Source organism: Lepidochelys olivacea, assembly GCF_965140295.1.
Source record: "Lepidochelys olivacea isolate rLepOli2 genome assembly, chromosome: 8".
NCBI lineage: Eukaryota > Metazoa > Chordata > Testudines > Cheloniidae > Lepidochelys > Lepidochelys olivacea.
Genome location: NC_140418.1, coordinates 71,185,958 through 71,200,729, shown reverse-complemented (window position 1 = coordinate 71,200,729; position 14,772 = coordinate 71,185,958). Strand labels below are relative to the sequence as shown.

At 41.4% G+C, this 14,772-nt stretch overlaps 1 protein-coding gene across 2 annotated transcripts in view; it reads left to right on the top strand.

The window, feature by feature from the left end:
• PALMD (palmdelphin) overlaps window positions 1-14,772 on the top strand; it is a 73,522-nt gene that overhangs the window by 14,325 nt on the left and 44,425 nt on the right. The window contains exon 3 of one of the 2 annotated variants that reach the window (XM_084636303.1): window positions 1,577-1,787. The exons of the other annotated variant lie outside the window; for it this stretch is intronic. The gene's annotated coding sequence lies outside the window, so the exon portion shown is untranslated. The remainder of the gene's footprint in view (window positions 1-1,576; window positions 1,788-14,772) is intronic. 2 annotated transcript variants of the gene reach the window in all.

The window sequence follows — 14,772 nt, the reverse complement described above, 5'->3', positions numbered from 1 at the left end:
TTAAGGCTTAGATTTATCACTGCCAATCACAAGGTAGGGTTTTATCTTGAAAGGTACTAAGCACTATTGGCTTGATACAGTAAAATATTTAGGTGTGTGCTTAACTTTAAGGACGTGCTTCAGTCCCATTGGCTTCAGTGGGAGTTAAAGCACCTCTTTAAGTACTCTTTTGGATTGGGGTGAGAAACAGTAGCAGAATTATTGAAGTCACAATAATTTCTGAGATCAGCTACTTCAGTGGAATAATTTTAGCAACAATCAATAATTAGCTCTTTACTGTCAGTTGTTACTGGTATTCTGCATGAACGCTAGTAAGGAAGAACTGCTGCAATCAGTTTTCTTGAAAGTACATCTTTTTTCCCAACAGACAAACTGTAGTTTCAGTTGGAGTCAGTGTTCTTTCCTGACCTAAATTGCCATGCAGTGAACCGTTAAATAGCGGCTATATTCCTCCCCAAGGGTGGAAGGCATTACTCTGATGAATGAAGTGATTTCTATATAGCTATAGAAAGCATTTTGGAATCTCAGGATGAAAGGCCCAATAAAAGAAAAAGAGGATTCAGTGGATCTATCATACATATAGAATATCAGAGCCTCTCACAATCTTTTATGTATTTGTCCTCAACACCTTTGCAAGGTAGAGAAGTATTGGCCTGCCCATTTTACAGATGGGGAAACTGAGCCGCAGAGTGAATAAGTGACTTAACCAGGCTCAGACTTGAAGTCTGTAGTGGAGCAGCACTGATTTTTCCACTGGTGCAACTCCATTGATTTCCATAAACTTATTCCCAATTTACATTCACAGTAATAGAGTGAAAGGAGAATCAGGACCTATACTTTTAGTTTAATACTAAGAAGGACAGAACTTCTTTTCCCAAATTCAGACCCCACTTGAAAGCCCTTGATTTAAAAGAGTTTTAATATCTCTAGATTTAAAAGAGAACTCAAGATGTACAAGGTTCCAAGCATTAGACTATAAGCAATTTGGAGCAGTAACCATCTTCCTATTAAATGTTTGTGCACGGACATGTACACAGGGAGCCTGATTGAGATCTTAACTGCTACCAAAATAAATGCAATTAACCACCAAGAATACCATTTGCCTCTGTCATATAGCAAGTTTTAGCCTGTATATTTTTAAATTTATTTTTCTGATTATGCTAGAAGTCAGGCAAAAATTAGTTTTAAACATAATTTTCAATGTTTACATAGCACAGGCCATGTTCTTAGAAATACATTAGGGAGAAGGTTAAAATTAAAATTTGCTCCTGGAAAATAATGGTTTCAATTATGAAGAAAACTATTTCATGAACTGAGAAATTTCACTTCTTTTTTTTTAAGTGAAGCATCAGTGGTGTCACAAAACCCAAGATACCATCCAACTTCCCAGTCCCTAGTAACTATGAATAATTAAGACTGAATGCTTTCATTTATCTACAATTCATAATCCCCAACTAATACTAATCTCCTGTAAAGAAGTAGCTGAAGAGATCATTGTATTCAGTGGGTACATTGTTCTGATATAGCTAGTCTTAATTAAACTTAGTTTTTAAACGAGCCACTTTTTTATTTGCAGTATTGCTCATGCCTGATGTTTCTTCGGAGGAAGGCAAGGAAAATGCCTTATTGGAACCAAAAATTGATATTTGAGAACTCTCTGGGAAAATTAGGAGTTGCCACAACTTCTTAAAAATTGCACTAGAGAAACTGGGAACAGAGAGCCTTAGAGATGGCTGAAGATGACAAAATGTCATTCAAGTGTCATGGCTTCATGAGAATATACTTATGTGAGTGAGTAGTCTGCATTTGTGTCATATTCACATTTTCAGCTCCCCAGCTGTAAGTTCAGAATAGCAGTAGCTCTGAAAATCATGTTGGGTACTGAGACACCAGAATGAGGTGTCCCTTCATGCAGAAATGTTGTCCATCATCCAAAAGGCTAAGGTCAAGATCAGTCAGAAATAGGAGAGAGGCAACATCAATTGTTTTTCCCTCCACAAAACCAAGTTTTCATGAAATTGCACCATACTTGTAAATATATCTTTAAGCTGCTCCACTGAGGGAAGGAATGGAAAAAGATGTGTGCTGGGAACTAGCTGAGAGGAGCTAAAAGCAAAGGTCACCTGAGACAAGGTAGAAGAGATGGAAATACAGGAACAAGGGAAAAGAGTAATGAAAGCCAAGAAAGATAGTGAGAAATGGAGCTTTAGAAAGAGAGGACAATAGGGATTGAGATCCTGCAAATAAAGAGGAATCTGGCTCTGGAAGTAAAGGAAGTCTAAGTCTGAAACTAGAAAATATATACTTTAATATGATAATTTCTTTATTCAGCTACTAGGTATCTGTATGCCTTAGAGTTTCACAGTGTGTGTGGTCCCTAGTAAACCCTGGGGACAAAGTTGGCACTCCAGTTCTGTAGAAGCCTGTTTGTGCCTGTAATTTCCTATAATCAGGACCCTCTGCATTCTGCAGGATTTACCACAGAATTTACCCCCACAGCAAAGAACTGTGCTCCAGAATCTGACCTTAAAATTTAAAAAAAAAAAAAAGTTTCTTGCCCTTATGGTTTCAAAGAAAACCTCAAACACTAACATATTCAGTTTCATCAGCAGAGAGCCTGAAACAACAGCTTTGCCAAGTGCCATGTGCCCCATTAATCTGAAAGTAGTGTGGATTTCATAAGTCCGCATCTCTATAAATTGGCATTTCCCCCCACACATGACAACGTGCAAAGCAATTCAGAGTTTTTGCCACAAATTCATCATTTTGCTTCAGCCAGCCATGCACCCACCCAACCAATAAACTAATAAATGGCCCCTGTGCAAGACAGCAATATCAGAGCCTGTGACACTCCAAGGAATGGTTAAGAGGCTGAGATTTGGAGGGGGGGGAGAGAGTAACTATGAGTCTCACCGAAAGAGAGAGTACGAGGCCAAGACTTTAGGTTTGGTTTTAATACCACAGAAGTCCAGCAGGAGAGTAACATAGTCAGCTAGAAAGCCACATGGTAATTTGTGTAGTTGCAATGCATAGAAAGATAGATGGATGTGCAGACTGTTTCCCCCACTAGTATCCTTAGCCATATTTCATTCTGCTGCTGGACTTTGAATTCTAACCATGATCACCCATAGTGCTGGAGGAAGATTAATTTCAGTTTTTGCTGAACTCTAAAGCATTGTCAGTTTGCAAGAAGAAGTCGTGATATATAATCTATGAAAAAAGGCCTTTCCCATCATGATGAAGATAAGCTGTATATCATCAATATACTTGTTTACTCTTGCAACATAACGCAACAAAGAAAAACTTTTGGAGATGCTAGTAATTTTCTACCACTGACTTATTAATCCTAAAGCACATGCCACTTTAGTTGAGAAATCTAACATCAGGGAAGCCTTTGCCAATTGTGTTAAATGTTTTCGGGGTTGTTTGCTATTAATCAATTTCTATTTGTAAAAAACAAAACAAAGCACACATCACTGCCAAATAGATTTCATAGTACAAAAGTCCTCTTATAATTTGAGAAACATAATAGTTTTCCTACTGACATGAAGCATTTTGGATGTTGTTCAGCTATATTAGCTCCAACCAAAGTATTTAATTTTGGGAACTATAATAATGAGACAGCTACTGTCTTTTACGTTATTCCTTCTATGTCAAGAAACTTGATTTTTTTTTTTAAGGACTCACTTTCTTAGATCTGGAACAGGCATATTCCCAGCAGTTTTTCATTTCTGAACTGCACAGGGAGCAATTGTAAAAACTCTGTCTCTCTATCGTCATAACTGGCAAAAGGAAGACTAGAAACAATCTCTTCAGTTAAGAATCTTCCTGGTGTTCTAGGAACCCAAAGGAGACCCAAAAGTTTGTGGTTTATCTGTCCTTTCACATTCCTTATATTGACAATGTACAGTGTAACAGAACCTAGCAGCATACACATCTGTGCACGCACACATAGACACACACGTGCACAACCCTTGTTAGACAAATCTAATGGTTTTATAATTAAGCAGATTGGAGACAGATGCCATCAAAGATTTTCTCTATAAACTTCTGTGGATGGAGAGAGATTAAACTAGGCTGATTACTAATTTATCCTACAGATAAAAGGTAATGCATGACACACAACTCCCATTCTGTTTACAATGCCATCCCTCATCCACTAACTCAAAGGAAGAATTGGCACCTGGATTAAGAGTCCTTATAAACCTTTTTCCTTTATGCGGGAAGATCCAATTATTCAGGATGATTGAATGCCAACATAATTGAATATAATCAAAGCTATACAAACCTGAGAATTAAAACAATTCTTATTCCACTTTCATATCTGAAGCTCTGGATAACTAGGGACCAGGTGCCTGAGTTGCAGAGAATTAGTCATTGTCTCACAATAGGAATTTCATTATAAACCAGAGCAAAGTTTATTGGCTAGTCATTCAGAACATGGATCAGGTAAATTAAAGGCAAAGGTAAATTTCAGATAAAACTAATAAATTAATCTAGACATGATATTATAGGATCTAATGGGGGTGGTGTGAGGAGAAAGCAAATAAAAAACAACGGTTAGAACTACAAAAGCAACTCAGATGTATCTATCTTCTGCACCAAATGGTTTTCATAACTGCATTACAAACAAATTTTACCTGCAACAATTAAACAATCAACTAAATTACTACTTAAAACAGCAAGTGAAAAGGAGAAATTTTGAATTAAGAGGGCCTTTATGAAGTCAAAGTGGTTTTTTTTTTTAAATCACATTACTGAATTGCAATTCCTCTTTTAAGGCTCAATGTAACACAAACCAAATCCTAATATCCTTGCTTATGTGAGTAATCTATTGATTACTAGTAGTCTATCCCTCATTGCTCATGGCATTTTCAAAGCTGGCATTTTATTGCACCCACACTGACAAAAAGCCCAGTGGCTGGAACTCACCAAGAAGGTGGCTTGGAAGCATGGTCTGGTGTACAGATGCCCACAGAGGATTTTCAGAAGGGCCCAGGACATCTCCAAGGCTGTTCTAATCGCTCAAAAATTAGTTGCAGTCTAGATACAATTCAGCCAGGAGACACAGGCTATAGTGTCCAAACAGCAGCCCAACACACACACACGTAACTTGAAAGACACAGAAAGGGGCAGACAGGTTTTATAGGATTAGTATGGGGAAGAAGGAAGGGCTAGGAGTGGTGAGGAAGAGGAAGTAGAAGAGACTCAGAGAAGAGACACTGTGGGTTAGGGGAACAGTATCAGGAAGAGTCTCTAGAGCAGCATGTGATCATGTGGGACTGGTACATCATGAGACAATTTAGATAGGAGCCAGTAGGCCAGGGGTCGTCAATAGGCATACCACAGGCCAAATCCAGACCAACAGATGCTTTTGAACAGACCCCCAAAATTTTTTATTTACTTATTATTATCAGTATTGTTGTTATTTTCTCTGGAGTCTGGACCTTAACTATACCTTGGCCAAAAAATTTGGACCTTGACAAAAAATAATTGACTGTATCACTGAAGTGGAAGCAGGACTCAGAGGAGGAGGTGCATTTACTATCCGAACAGGATCTATGAGCCTTGAAGGACTTTCATCATCCTAAGGCACAGGTCACACAGGGATATAGGCTATTCTACCCTGTTCTATTCAGGTTCTTATGCCACACTCAATATAGTGGCATTTGTATGCCTAGACTGACTGATGAAGTCATCCAGCATCTCTGTACTGAGCTGAAGGGGAAGCTATGGGGGAAGCCATGCCACCTCTGTAATAGTCAGGGTCACCGTAGCATCCAGTAATTCTTGCCACTTGTCCTTTCAACGGGTCCTCTCTGTACCTAGAGGATGGCTTAAAGGCTACAATCCACAGGGGTTTAAGCTTCCCTGTGGATCAATAGATCCAACACCAAAGTATATAGTTATTCTTTGCCGTGGATCTCTTCCCATCTGTACTGGGCACGGCACAAACAAGTTCTGAAGGGACCAAGTGGAGACGGTACAGTCAATACATAGATCACATACCTATTCCATGGATAGATGGATTGTTATGGTGGCTATCTACCCAAGAGCATGTCACAAGTTTTATATCCTGCCATAGACACACACAGCATTTATCCAGGGCATAGCCTGAAGGCACAGACTCTACATATTGTCAGCACAGAAGATTCGTAAATATTTGCTGAGGAGCTCATCCTTGAGGAGGAGTATTTCTGTCATTCTGGTGTAAATTTCTTAATCTCCTTAGATAAGCTTCCTTTTGTCTGTCCCCATCCTCTCATCACCTGTCCCTGCCTGTAGCAACTCTCCAAAGATGCCTAAAATAGCATATGATTACCCTGCTCACCACTGGTATCCAGGCCTCAGACATGATGTGCTAATTTACAACTGGCAGGTTCCTGTTCAACTCCCACTCCTCAGGTAATTGGCATGGGTGCAAGCACCAGGTGCTCGGGCAATTTGGGTGTAGCCTAACACAAGCTTTGAAAATTCCCTGGGTGCTCAACTTCCACTTTAGCCCCTAGATCGAGATCCACATTGTTATTTGTGCTTCTCCAAACTTTTTAAGAGGGTGAGCCACAGCGTGTAGAAACTGCTCCTTGTCTGCTTCACATTCCACTTCCACTACATTTGAGCAATGTGTGAAAAGTTGTCTTCACTTTTGAAAACTGACCAATTCTCCCTGTTTATTTGATGCCATTTCTGAAGCTCCATGAATTTAGAGGCTGGTGAGGCCATTTTACTGTCCCAGCAGGCTACAGGTGCCCCATGAGAGAACTGCTGAGGTGACTTGAATGAGTAACCTTAGAGCAGCAGGGAGAGATCATGCATTTAGAAATAGGAGAGCACATCATCATCTAGCAGTGAAGATGTGACAATCCCTGTGCCTGGGTACCCAGCAGAACTGAATACATAAATGAAATGGGCTCCCAGAGAGGTTAAATTTACAGAAAGCACCATCTCATTCTACTTTGAAAATTCCTTGTTTGAGTTTCCAGAACTCCTTGCTCACATCCTCTGCAGAGTGTCCAAAGGGGGCCATTTGAAAAATCCCCCGGATGTCTCTTAGATGAAACACAGAACCTCAAGCTTAGAAGCTAGTTAATTTTGCCAATGGATCTCTTGGCCTCCTGCTGTCTATTGCCACATGAGAATGAGAGTTATGTTGTGTTCTGTACAATCTCTGCATCCTTATTGCAGGAAATAAGATTGTATCTCACTAGTAGGTTAGGATGCAGTCCTCCAATAAGAAACTTTAGCTGTTAAATTGAAAAACATCTTAGCCAAGGCTGTCCAATTGTTCTCATTCCTGTCTCCTCAAAACTGTCTGAATTGCATTAAAAATTGACCCATGTCCTCACTGTGATCAAATAATTCTGAAGGGATACAAACAGATTCCAAACTGATGTGATCAAAAATACCAGCTATACAATTTGCTTAGAATGGTATTAATCTAAAATATAGCTATAAATCAAACAAGCTATTTGCAAATGGGCACATTTCTGTAGTCTTTATTTGAGCAGAGTTCTCATTTGAATCTGGGTCTTGGAATGTGTGGACTTTATGGAATTTAGTGACTTTGATGCTTTTAAGGAGTCAGACTGGATATCCCACTCAGGGCTTTTTGGAGCCAATTCTGCCAATGGGCCCTGATCCAGCAAATCATGTAAGCATGTGCCTAACTTTAAGCATCCAAGTACTCCTATTGAAGACAAATGGGACTATTTGCTTTTCAGGGTCTATATGAGGGCAGAATTGGCAGATAATGAAAAACCTTGTAGAGAAAGAGTCCTGTATAACATGCAGAGAATACCACACCTCACTCTTATACAATGTTTTTGTTCTATAGATCTCAAAGCACTTTACAAAAGGAAGTAAATTTTATCATCCCTGTTTTACAGATGAAAATATGAGAGAGACAGAAAGATGAAGTGACTTACCCATAGGCACCCAGAAAGCCAGTGTCAGGCCCAGGAATAGAACCCAAGTTTTATATTGATAGGGGACAGAATAAGAGTTTTAGGAGGTTTGGGGACTTAAGAGTCAATTTAATTTTACTTATTCAGGCTTGTGTATTGCAATTAATATCCAGGAAGGAGCCTGTAATCCTGGTCAGGCAATACTGTACTGAGATCTATAAGGAATTTTAAAATAAACTGTGGAAGATGATTTCAGGAGTCTGCCTGATGATTAACAGGCATTAGTTCTCAAGATCTGCACCAGCCTTGAAATAAATTCCATACAATTACATTGGTTAAAAAATAATCAGCTTATAACAATAATGACCTTGATGTGGGGCATTTCCTTGGGATTAGTGGACACATGAGGCTCCTTGGCTGTGTTTTAAGCCATCTAGTCCTTCCAGCTGGCCATTAAGCCCTACAAAATTCCCTCCACCTCTTGCATCATTGTCTAAATTGATGCTATTAAAAAGTCACACTTTAGCTTTGTTATTCCAGTTTAAATTTAGGGTTAGGGTTAGGACCCGCCGAGTCCTTGCTCAGATTTACCCTAGGAGCCAGCCTCTTTAAATCTACCTACACTGCAAACTTTTAAAAATAAAAATATATAAATAGAAAGTATGCTTCACTGCATAAGGACCTGAGCTAGCTAAATTAAAGCTAGCTTGGGTTTGTCTACACAAACTGCAGTCACACCCTGTGACTTCAGTGTGGACATATCCTGAATCTTATCCTTATTGTCCTCATGTATCAAGCTTCCACAATGCTGTAGGGAAGGTGAACGTAACCAGTGGACACCTTACCCAGAGGTAAAATATATATATATATATCCTTCTTGATCCACAGCAAGCCTGAAAAAACAGCTCTGACAGCTGCACCAATATGGTAGGGACAGGGCAGCTTTCAGCAGTAAGAATGGCTACTGTGTGTGTCCAGGAACGCTTAGACATATGGGGAAGGTGGATCTGATGGAGCCAGTCAGCTCCCTCAGACAATGGGTGGTTAGAGGAGGTGGTGTTTTACTCTATTTTTTCTGGTCCATGGATACCCAGGTGTGTTCTGGTGCAGTGAACTACCTGAAGGGTGTCCATTCCCCTGGTAGGCCAGACACCACCCAAGTCTTAGCAGGAGTTAGAGGCATTTGGACAGGAAACCAGGTGACAGGGGCTCTAGAATTCACTAGCAAAACCTAGTTTGGTTTCCCTGCTGATACTTCACATTTTTATTCTCTGACGTATACTACTCCTGGGGGAATTCTGCACCGAATTTATGCGTGTCCCCTCCCCCCCGATTTTTTTGCTTCCCTGCACAAAAATTATTTTCTGATGGGGAAGCAAAGTCACATAAGAGCTGACATGTGACTCTCCTCATCAGCAGGATATGTTTTATGTACCCAGGGCAGCCAACAGAGAGGTAAATCACTGTGGGGCAGGGGACCAGACTGGGGAAAACCTGGCTGATGGCTCCTACCCTGCACTGGGCTCAGCTGCTAGTCTCAGATGGGCTGGGGAGGATGGGACTTCCTCTTCCCGTGCATGGCATCCAAGGCTGGGTCAGACCCACCCCCAGATTTCTCCCTCAACTGCAGGAAGCTCTGCAAAATCATATATACACACACGCTTCCTGCACCCATCATTCCTCAGCTGTAGGGGGAGGGATCCCTGCACAGGGAGCTGCTCCCCCATCTGCCCAACCCACATGCATCCAGAACCCTTCATACCCAGACCCTCCTGCTGAACCTCCCCCTCTCATCCCCTGCACTCAGAACTCCCCCAATGAGCCCCACTCTCCCTGCACCTGGACCACCCCAATGAACCACCTGCACCCCCATCCCACTGATCCCCAACCAGCTGCACCTGGATCCCCACCCCGCTAAGCCCCACTTGCTCAGCAACTGGGCCCCCCACACCCAGATCCCCCTGCCAAGCTCTATCCCCCCAATACCCAGACCCCCCCCCCCCGCTGAGCCCCACCCACCTTCACCTGGACCCCCCTGCAAAGTCCCATCACTGTGGTACCCAGAACGTCCCCCTGCCAAACAAGCCCCTGTGCATCCAGATCCCCCCTGTACCCAGATCCCCCACTGAGCCACCCGCACACCAGATTGCCCCACACAGGACCCTCTCAACCCACACCTGGATCCTGCCCCTCCATACTTGGATCCTGCCTTGCTAAGCCTGCCTGCCCACATTTGGTGCACTGGGCATGAAGGGCCAGGACCCTGGGGTGTTTCTGGGACAAGCCTGGTCCTTGTGCTGTGTCAGGATTGGGTGCAGCCTCACCACTGAGTCTGTGTCCCAGGGGGGAGCTGCACAGTGATCTCCCACCTCTGTGCAGCCAGTGGACTGTGCTCCCCAATGCCATGCTGGAGCCTCCACATTTATTTGACAAATAAAATTTGCAGAATTTTTCAGCATTTTAAAATATTGTGCGTATACATTTTTTTGGTGCAGAATGCCCTCAGGAGTAATATACTGGGCCTTATTCTTTAAGAGACTGGTGTACAACCAGTATAGCTCCATTGACTTCAGTGGGGTGTCTCCTGATTTCAGCCAATGAAAATGAGAGGAATATGAATATCTGGTGCTTAGCTGTAGTTACCAAACATAGTAATCTAAGTAATTAATAGTACTCAGTCTGTGATATTAATGATAAAAGTCATAAATGGACAATACTAGACAACTACATTAAACTGTGTATTTCTTGCCTCTGTATAGTTCTCACTATTTTGTCATATTTGGTGGATACTTACCAATACTGAATACATTAGCCAAAAAAAGAGCCAGGATTGGTTTGCAGAGTATGTTACTTGCTACAAATAATTTGTTCTGCTCCACTGACAATGTTATGCATTAGCTCCTGCCATTTCTTTTTGCTCTTTAGTACTATGAAAAGCTTAAGCAAAGTGACTCCCGTGTTAGCTGGTTTTCTGACCACCCACGCTCTACAGGATATAGTGGAACTGAGAGCATGGCAGGGATTGACAGATGTCTGAAGTCACCATTCTTTCTAGCAGTTTTAAATTTCAAGGAAACAGCTGGGTGCATAAAGGAAGTAAACAGTAGCTAGACAACTGTTACACCGCTGACCAAAGCTCCAAAAGTACAATATGTTTTGAAGCTAGGGGAAGGTTTAAGCAACGCACTATTGGGAAAGTTTCCATACATTGTAACACTAGTGCAGATAATCCAAAGACATTATTTCATATGTAGCTACATGAGTTACATATTTGCAGTCCAAACAACTGCATGGATGTTTTCAGTAAGTTTAAGCATTCCAAAATCAGTGTTACATCTAAAAGGACTGGGGCTGGAGAGAAAGAGAATGGACGCTCACCTCCACTGAGCTTTATAGTTTACTTAAGGTCCCAATCATTCTCTTGCTAAGACAAAACTCCTATTGGAATCGGTGGGAATTTTGCCCAAGACAGATATTAGGACTGAGTCCTAACTTTTGTACAGAAATCCTGACCTGCCTTACACATCTGCGGAAGACTTAAAACCGATTAGCCATGAAATGGAGGCCATAACCAGCAGAGTTCCCAGACAGAGGGACTCTGCACGTCCCTGAGCATTGTGGTGATCTCAGTAATGGATCTCTGCAGCCCCTTACTGTGCACCCACACACTACTGATCTACCAGGTCAACACCCCGTATGGAAGAGGAACAGCAGGCTGCATCTGCTTTCCCCCTAATGCTCTGTTTGAATAGCTGCAACCCAGCTGCGTAGGCAGCCTGGCTGATTGGAGCAGAGGTGCTCAGCCGCAAGCCCTCTAAAGTGTGTGTGCATGTTCAGCACAGTGCTTTTATGTGAGCTTTGTCCCATTCCCCAGGGTTTGGCCTCGCTTACAGTGTATTAGATTTAGGTTAAAATGAAAACCGCTCTACTACAACTCAGGCTTGAGTCTCACAGCGCGCTGCTAAATATTCCCAGCACAGTTGGCATTGTGGAGTTTTAAGTCCTGCGCTATTCTTAGATGGAGCTGCAGCAGTTCGAAAATGCTCGGTTGCAATCAACACATCCCACAACATGCTCAAGGGCTGCTATCTTAAAGAATCCTGCCGGCTCTCCTGGCTTTATTTATTTCAGTTTGTATAAAAAGCGCTTGTCCTGCTCTAGGCACTTGAATAATTTCTATTAAAAAAAACCAACAACCAATATTCGTATCAAAACAGCAACTTGTTTTAAACTAAAGTTGCAGCTGAAGTGGGACATTTAAATACAAAATAGAAACCATTTCTTAGTTTCTTTGGATGAATTTCCATTTTCAGAATGTATAAATGCTTTTCCAGGTATTTAAGGTCCATGAATTGCTATATTATCAAGGAATATATGGTAAATCATGGAAATGATTCAAAAAAATTGAATATATTTGGTCAGTTTATTGAATAATCCTAAAAAAATGGACAAGATACAGTTAGTACAATCGCTTTTTGAGGTTGATTAATCTGTGTAATAGCAGGTGTGTTGGATATAGATCCAACACAGATATATACACAGTAGACGCTCTCCAGGATGTGCTATGCTAAGCAAATATTCCTAGGACAATTATACAGAGAAGTTAATCTGCAATGTAACATTTATATATCATCTTTTATCAACTGTGACAAAACATTTTACTATAAAATATGATCAAGATAATCAAAGTTTTAAAATGATCAAAAAAGGCAATGGCAAACAACTGTTTCTTTAGTTTGGTTTAAAAGCTATAACAGATTGGGGGTTATGAATAGAAACAGGAAGGGAGTTCCACCAACAGAAACAATCACTCGGAGCTCTTCCTCCCAAAGATTCAGGGTGTGGGCTTGCTTGGGCAAGCAAGGAAAGCAGGATTTTTTCAAGGGAGCTCAACATGCTGGGTACCAAGTGCTTGACAGTCTGAGCTCTGGAAAAGTCTGACACCAAGGGTGAAATCCTAACCCCGTTGTCATCAATACGAGTTTTTCCATTGACTTCAGTGGAGTCAGGACTTCACCCTTATTACCTAAGAAGGAGCTAGAGAGAGAGATTTAAATTACTATGTAAATTGATGGAAAGCCAATCTAAAGTAATACGTTACATCTACTGGGTACCTTTGAGAATACAGGACTACTGTAGTGTCATTGTAAAATATAATAGGGAACATCTGCAAACAAGTTAACAGTAGCTAAAGGGAGTCAGAGTAAATCTCCCAGCCTGATGATACCATGGGTATGGTTGGAAAACATTCCATTTTCAAAATATGTAATATTACAAGTCAGTAATAAAGTTCATAAACTCTTTAGTCACCACCAGTAACTACCCATGTTATAAGGGTGATATTTAAAAAGCCATGTGTTCCCAGTTCTTCTAATTGTTTTAAAGCTCGCTCATATTTGGGTCCATTTCTTATTATGGAATCCTTTCATGAGCCACTGCCCCTCCCAATCCTGCTCACAGTTTGTAGTCGTTGTGGATACAAGTGTTTTCCAAAGGCAGTATCAAGATCCAGTGAAAATAAACTCCCTTTAATGTGCTGGGTGTTGCTTGTTGGTAACTTCCTCCCATTTTGTATTGTCCCTGTGTTATTTGTTTCCATTCCCTGCATTTAAGATTTTATGTTTTTTTGACTGAATCTTCTCTCATTGCCTAAGTCTGCCAGTGCACCAAATCTCCAATTCATTTGCAGGTTGTTCTGGCCTACTTGTGAAACATCTGTTCTGTGGTGTGCTTGTTGGTCAGAAAGAGCCTCTATAATGCACAAAAAAAGTTCTAGATGGGCTAAAATGAGCAGGGCATATCTCTGGATGAAAACTGACCCATGCCACAACATTCTGAAAGCCAGGGCTGGCTCCAGGCACCAGCTTTCCAAGCAGGTGCTTGGGGTGGCGTTCAGAATGGGGCGACCGTCCGTGTCCCGCAGCGGCAATTTGGTGGCAGCTCCGCTGCTGTGGCAATTCAGCGGCAACAGCTTGGGGTGGCAAAATTGGTCAAGCCGCCCCTGCTGAAAGCACAGCTGGATGAAGCAGCTCAAAGTGCATTTCAGAATACCAGTGAAATTGGTCCTTGACCTTGAAAGACATTCTGGGTAGCCTAAGGGTGTAACTGCTGGATTTCATTCCTCAATGTTGTGAAAGAATACACATAGCTGATGGGCAGATCTCCCCTAGCTTGTTTAGATAAGTGCCCACAAGTTTTTTATGCTTATCTAAGCTTCTTTTGTTTATCATAAATTCACCATGACTTCCAACATTGACAGGGAAAAATAAACAAACAATCTCTCATGAGAATGGTCTTACTTGTTGTATTAGTTATCTTTAAAGAACTAAAATTGCATGCAAGATACCACCTCCTCCTCAATGGTATTACGGCATTCAAGTTCAGCTCAGCCACTCCAGCCAGCAGCCTTCTGGTTTAATTAACAAAAGGTTATGGCAAGGCATTCTCAGTGAAAGAGGCCCACGACTCTAGAATTTATTCCCGCCCCCTTCCCCTCCCCCGCTCTGACAAAAAGACAAACTTAAAGCTACATATAGACAAACTCATGGTGAAGGCAAGTTTACTCTCTTAAAAACAATAATAGCACTTTGCAGGAAAGAGAGACTAGACCCTCAGCTGGTGTAAATTGGACTCTCTCCATTGGATTTTAAAAAAAACAGATGTTAATGGGAGCTTGCCAATTTACACCCACTGCGAATCTGGTCCTATAACTGTAGTCAAACTTCTATTCCCTAACAAACAAAGGGGTTATTACCTGTTGACTAAGAGGAATTGCTTATAACCTCAATAATACAGAATTCTCTTTTGATTTAGTTGAGTGTTTCCCTTCAGACTGAAACTGCAATTTCAGTTTTCAGGGCCCATTTCT